The sequence below is a fragment of the Lissotriton helveticus genome, chromosome 7, assembly GCF_964261635.1.
Source record: "Lissotriton helveticus chromosome 7, aLisHel1.1, whole genome shotgun sequence".
NCBI lineage: Eukaryota > Metazoa > Chordata > Amphibia > Caudata > Salamandridae > Lissotriton > Lissotriton helveticus.
The window spans coordinates 1,513,670,065-1,513,677,687 of NC_136068.1; positions in this window are offsets into that span (position 1 = coordinate 1,513,670,065).

The following is a 7,623-nucleotide window of genomic DNA, read 5'->3' on the forward strand; positions in this document are numbered from 1 at the left end:
GTGTGAATGTAAAACGTAAATGTAAATGTATTTGAGCTTGTAAAGCACACTGCTACCCGTCCGTAGGTCTCCTGGCGCTGTATAACTCTGGGGAACCCGTCCTGGCTTTCCCTGTGGGATGGTCCCTGCTGGGAGTCCCCAAGGTGGAGACAGGCATCCCCGGAGTTGATGGGGCTGATGTGGAGATTAGGTAAGCTAATGCCCAAAGTTGCCGAGTGGAACCCTTGATTAGAGTAAGCACCGAAGCGAGAATTATCGAGTCCGCTGACCCAAGTCCACGACCTTGCCGCGTCGGGAATTGAACCCTGGTCCCAAGCCGACTTCTGCTCCCGGGTCTGCCGCCTCTAACCAGTGAGCCACACTACTCCACCAGAGAAATCGGAAGGTCCCGCCACTGATCTATTCATTGGAAACCTGATCACGATGAGACTGCAACCGAAGGGCCTGTCCAATCTGTTTGTAATTGAAAGAGCTCACATGGTACCCGGGGGGGTCGTCCGAGGCTGGGAGCCCCCCTCCCGATACTGGCCCGATTGTTAAATTATAGGGACAGAGACACAATCCTACAAGCCGCCAGGGTCGCTCCTCCAATCAAACTAGATAACTCAGAAATTGCCTTCTTTCCCGACTTTACCCAATCCATGCAGATGCGTCGACGCTCATTCCTGGATGTCAAACGGAGACTGCAAGAAAAGGGTCTTAAATACGCCATGCTCTTCCCAGCTCGTTTACGAGTCGAGACCAATGGAAAGACTCGCTTCTTCGACCTACCCAGAGGCGGCATCTGATTGGTTGGACGCATGGAAGATGTAAACAGAGAGGGGCTCCAGCGATCATTAAGGCGGACAGTCATACTCCACCGGTTAGACACTTAAGATCTCCTAGCTGACTGTGCATCCCGTAATCTGACTATCACTCACGGACTGTTGGAGACTGGGACGTCGACATGTAAGCTTGTGCACTGTAGTAATTGATAGATTTTACTTTGACTAAGTACGGCAAGAAGCACCTGTAGTTTGTAACAGTAGGGAAGGGGTTCGACTGGGCGCTTAGGCCACCCCCGGTATCTTCTTTTAATAAGTTGTTGGGCGACAGGCACTCTGCATTTGATATTAATGGGCAGTTCTGAGCCCAGAGTGCAGGGGAGCAGGGTGGGGGCTTGTTGGGAGGGGTTGCTTTTATTTGTTTGTTATTCTTTGTTTTGTCTCGACAGTACAGTCCCTATGTATGGTAACATTTATTACACTCCACTTAGTTATCAATGGGTGTAGAGTGGAACAAAGAAGTCAAAATCTTAAGCTGGAATGTTAACGGGCTGGGGACAAGATTAAGAAATGTGTGGTATTGCAATATATTAGGAGATTGGCGCCAGACATTGTATTGCTTCAGGAAACCCACTTGGTCGGTAACACATGCAAGGCTATGCATAGATGGGGCTACTCAATGGTCGCACACGCGGGTTTTAGATGTAACTGAAGGGGTGTAGGCGTCATGCAATAGAGATAATTTCTTCTGTCACTCACATCCACCTGGACGGATGACCGAGGCAGACATGTCGGGGTCACAGGCACTTGGGAGGGTCAAACCATTAACTTCATGTCAGTGTACGCGCCACCAGGCTTACAAGCCACAACATTTACTGACCTCAGCAATATACTGCTAGCACTACCTGATGGGCACCTAGTGCTGGGCAGAGACTTTAACTCTGTATTATCTGGCTCACTAGACAGACACCCCCCCCACATTACCTCACACTCTTTTTCCAGTTTCTTAGAGGCAATGGGTTTAGTGGATGGTTTGAGAACATACAACCCGACCAAAGTTCAACACACCTTTCACTCCGGAGCACATAATAGCCTTTCCCGTCTGGACTACATATTTGTCCCAGCTCCGCAGGTCACAAATATCCATGTGATCCGACATCTAGCTAGGGGTATTTCTGACCATTCTCCACTATGGGTCCACAGAGTCCTAGACCACACACAAGTAAGACGAATTGCCCCTATCAATCCGTGGTACCTCAAAAATTCAAAAATACGCAAAGACCTGATCAAGTCCATAGACAACTACTTCTTGGAGAACGAACACACCGTTGACTCTCCACAGACTCTATGGGAAGCCTTTAAAACAGTAGTCCCCCTCTCCCTAATAGCGGGATCCAAAAAAGACAAAACAAAAGACATCTCTGACCTCCACACGCCATCTACGTCAGGATGAATACCGAACGCTGGTCATTGACCATGCCAAAATAATGGGACAAGACAGACTGGGTCGGATCGACGACTGGGGAGACAAGGCTTAAAAACTAATTGTCTGACTAGATAAAAAGGAACACGCTAGTAGGCTCGTCCCGGAGCTTAGGGGCACAGATATGTCTCCCATGACAGACCCCCTAGACATAGTTAACCAGTTTGCAGAACACTTTCGCAATGTTTACACCTTTGTGGCACCGTACACTGAAGATGACTCCTCGGATCTCCTGAAAGACATTTCCCTTCCTACACTCTCTGATACTGACCGAGTATTTATGGACAGTGACCTCACCTCTGACAAAATAGCGCTTGCGATACGAGCACTACACCCAGGCAAGGCCCTTGGCCCAAACAGTATCCCAATCGAACTTTACAAGCTTCGACCACACAAATTAGCCCCATACCTAAAAGCTATGTACGAGGACAGCCTTGAACAGGGATCATTGCCCCTAGATCAGAGAATTGCAACCATTGTCACAATCTACAAGGAAGGGAAAACCAAAACGTACTGCGCCTCCTACTGCCCTATTTCACTGTTGAACGCAGAACCTAAAATCCTAGCTAAAGTACTCGCTAATCGGTTGATCAAAGTAATGGAGGACCTAATACATCCTGATCAATCAGGATTTATGGCAAAAAGGAACACTGCTTTAAATCTACGCAGAGTGCATGGGGTCCTGGCTAGGGCACAACCATACGGGAGGTGTCAGTCATAGTCTCTCTGGATGCCACTAAGGCATTTGATAAGATAGAGTGGCCTTATCTATTTGCCCTGCTCACTAAACTGGGATTTGGGCCAGGATTTATCCGCTGGGTGCTTCTTCTATATAGTGAACCTATGGCTCAAGTGGTCATCTAAAAAAAAACAATTTGAGGCTTTTGCACTCAGCCGAGGGACCTGTCAGGGCTGTCCCCTCTCCCTTACTATTCGCTCTAGCCCTTGAGCCCCTTGTAGCTTGGATCCATAGAGACCCAGTAATTCGTGGAATGCGATGGTCTCTTGACTGGGAAGACTGTATTTCTTTATACGCTGGCGATATCCTTTTGTACCTCACATCCCCCAAGAGATCCCTCATCCCTGTTTTCGATATTCTGGCCATTTTTGGCAGATATTCCGGGTTTCCTATCAATTGGCAATTATGTCCTTTATGGAGGTCCTCCTCCACTACCCCAAAACTACCCGATACCGATAGTCACAGAGGGCTTCATGTACCTGGGTATATTCATTTCCCTCGATCACTCCCTTCCCTTCAATATGCCCGAAATCTTGTTCCCCCACTGCAAAGGCTAGGACGGGACATCGCAAATTGGAAGTCACTCCCGCTCTCCCTATTGGGCAAGGCGGCCCTTTTTAAAATGATGTCACTACCCCACTTCCTATATGCATTGCAAAACTCAGCCGACCCTGTCCCAAACTCATATTGCAAAGAAATAGAAGGGCTCCAGCGGGATCTCCTATGGGGCGGGAAACCACGTATTGCTTTACAAAAACGTACGCTCGATTGGTATGACGGAGGGATAGGATTGCCCAACATTAAAAAATATTACTGGGCTGCACACCTTGCAGCTATAAACTATGGTACATACATCCCCCCCTGACGACCCAGGGTTCAACATGGATCGATGGCTTCTCCCAAATGGGACTTATAATCGAGCATTATACACCAAACCGGACCAGTATCCACTTACTGGTCATACCAACCACAAAGTTAAAATCTGGCATTCTGCGACCAAGTCACTCGGCTGGACCCATAGATTAACACTCACTACACCCCTGTGGGATTCACAAGACCTAGGAGACCTGGGGAACTCAAAGGGCTTTGACAAATGGGAATTAATAGGCATTTCACAAATTAAAGACCTCTGGGACACAGGGGGCGTGAAACCCTTTGACGCCCTCCAGCATCAATACCAATTGGCAGACTCAGAGCGTTTCCGATACCTGCAAATCCAACAAGCACTTCAATCAGTGTTGCCCCAACACTCCTCCCCTCCAGATGCATCCCCACTGGAAAACAGATGGCCATTTACCTGAAAAGGCCATTAATAAAATGGAAGATCCTCCATTAATAAAATGGAAGATCCTCTGCATTCACCACGAGAAAAGTGGGCCAGAGATGGTATTGAATTAGACGACGAAGACTGACAAATAGCAATCTCTTCCCCCAAAACTGTTGCAATCCCGGCGCTACTCCGCTTAGTGCAACTAAAGATCCTACACAGAATTTACATTACAGGTCCCCAATTGATACACACTGGTGGGCCAACGGATGGGTCTTGCATGTGGGGATGCACCCAAATGGGCACATTCATGCACATAATATGGCACTGTGAACCAATCCAGGAATATTGGCGGAAGATACACCAAGTAATGAGTGAAACGTTGGAGGTTGAGATTAAGCCAGAAGCGTGCAGATGCCTCCCTAACATCTGGGAGCCCACGGACCCCACCACTTACACTACACAGTAGGTCACACTCGGCTACATGGTTGCCAAGAGGAACATTGCTCAGCTCTGGGGGGCCTCACATGCACCCACGATCACAGACTGGAAGAAAGACCTTGATTGATGTATGCTGAGGGAAAAGACGGTATACATGGCCCGAGGCTGCCCCCGAAAATAGTCCAAGATATGGAACCCCTGGAATGAATACTGTGGCAATATTTGTGTCCCACCCCGTAATTTCGACTGTGATGATGCACCCTCTCCGTGATTTCCAATTAATTTTACTACTGTATCCGTATGAGTAATTGGCTCCACTGTAATTCCTTCTATTGTTTTCACGGAACTGTACTTTTATGTTGAATTTGTTAATAGAAAGAATTTGTTTTTTAAAAGCACTGTGAAAGTGGGTTTTATAGCCGGTACCCGAATACCTTTCAAAACACATGCAAGATTCGGGGCAGTAACACTACAAGCCCTGTGTAGCTGTATGTTTTTGCATTAAGTGAACGACCTATTGTAGAATCACAATATTCCCCCGTAAGGTATACCTCCTTGTCATCTCGCAGACATCTGTATGTGAAAGGCAAGAACCACACCTCATGCAAGAAAGCGCTGCCCAGAGGTTCATAGGAGCCTATTGGGTAATGCTTCATGCAGGAGCTAAATCTAAATAAGGAAAATGGTAAAGAAATAACCCAGTGGATGAGCCAGACAGCAGAGTCCATTTCCGCCATGGAGAAGGGCAAACCCTGCTGGACCGCAGTGTAGCGCTACAAAAGGGGGTGGTGATGGACGGAGCATCTGAATCAATCAAACACTCACACCCAGTCAAAAGATCTGGGTTTAATCCATCACCGTTCTTTAGCCCACTCCGCCACCCCAGTTCAAACATGGCTATATGCAAATCAGTCTGACCCTGTGCCTCATGGGAACAGTCCAGCCCGAACTGCCAAGCCATATCTTCCCTGGACCAGAATCAAGCTTCCGAGGACCGGTTTCTGGCATTCCAGCCGTCTTCGATCCGGCTTGCTTGAATCCAGTGGCAAAGTGAGCAAGGGACTCACGTGTGAGCATACCCTGCCACACTTATGGCAGCCAAAAGCGGTACAAAAGGGGGTGGTGATGGACGGAGCATCTGAATCAATCAAACACTCACACCCAGTCAAAATATCTGGGTTTAATCCATCACCGTTCTTTAGCCCACTCCCCCACCCCAGTTCAGACATGGCTATATGCAAATCAGTCTGACCCTGTGCCTCATGGGAACAGTCCAGCCCGAACTGCCAAGCCATGTCTTCCCTGGACCGGAATCAAGCTTCCGAGGACCGGTTTCTGGCATTCCAGCCGTCTTCAGCCCGGCTTGCTTGAATCCAGTGGCAAAGTGAGCAAGGGACTCACGTCTGAGCATAGCCTGCCACACTTATGGCAGCCAAAAGCGGTACAAAAGGGGGTGGTGATGGACGGAGCATCTGAATCAATCAAACACTCACACCCAGTCAAAAGATCTGGGTTTAATCCATCACCGTTCTTTAGCCCACTCCGCCACCCCAGTTCAGACATGGCTATATGCAAATCAGTCTGACCCTGTGCCTCATGGGAACAGTCCAGCCCGAACTGCCAAGCCATGTCTTTCCTGGACCGGAATCAAGCTTCCGAGGACCGGTTTCTGGCATTCCAGCCGTCTTCAGCCCGGCTTGCTTGAATCCAGTGGCAAAGTGAGCAAGGGACTCACGTCTGAGCATACCCTGCCACACTTATGGCAGCCAAAAGCGGTACAAAAGGGGGTGGTGATGGATGGAGCATCTGAATCAATCAAACACTCACACCCAGTCAAAAGATCTGGGTTGCATATGGCCATGTCTGACCTGGGGTGGTGTGGAGTGCAAAAAAACGATGGATTTAGGCCCAGATCTCTGTACTGGGGTTAATGTATGACAATGTTCTGCGTTCTGTCCATCACCTTTTGTTTTTGCCTTTGTCGCCCCAAGTGGGATGGGTATGCTCAGACGTGAGTCCCATGCTCTCCACACCACTGGAGTCAAGCTATCCAGGCTGATGACGGCTGATTACCAGCCAGAATAAAACGCATCTACTTTGAATATCCAAACTTTTTTTTAAAAAACGCACTCACTGCACCACTCATGATCTACACGCACATGGGCCACCCACCCCCCCTTCATCATATGGCAAAAGAACAAAAGATCTCCGATAAAGAGCCCCTTCGCGGGTGCCCGTTGAACAATGCAGCGCCGGCTCAACGAGGAGCAGGTCCATATGATGAAGCATGACACCTAGCTTGCTGGGTGTGTGAGGAACCTAGTTCCGCAAAAGCGGGATCCCCTATCCCACTACCTCCTTTATCCGTTTCCCATCTCACCACCACTAATCAGCTGGTAGGTGACATCCAGCCTAGAGGAACAGCTTCGACTTCTTTTGTAGAGCATGACTCAAGTGAGCATGGAGCCTGGACCTCTTTAAAAAGCCCCCCCCCCCCTCTGATCCCTCTTCTTTTTGTTAAAAGGATGGTGTGGAGGGTGCCATGTCCGCGGGCCCCGGGCTTGTAGCAGTATGTGGTGGAACAGCCTGTCTACACGCCAGTGTTGGAAGGTGAGCAGTGAGGCCTGGGTGTGCAGGGGCGGGCGTGCTTCGATGTGCTGCGGGACGGGTTGCGGGGCCTCTGCCTGGGTGTGCATGGGCGGGCAGGTAATGTTGTCTTGTGCAAGTGTGTGTGCTGTGCCAGTCATGTATCTGGACTCTGTTTCAGATGACCGCTCTGACTCAGATGTGTGACCTGGTGTACTGCTATACATACCGGCAAGTGTTTGGAGACACACCGGTGGCAGCAGTTGAGCAGTGTGGCCTGGGTGCGCAGGAGCGTCACTCTTTCTCTCTCTCTCTCTCCATCTCTTCTTCTTCTTTCTCTGTC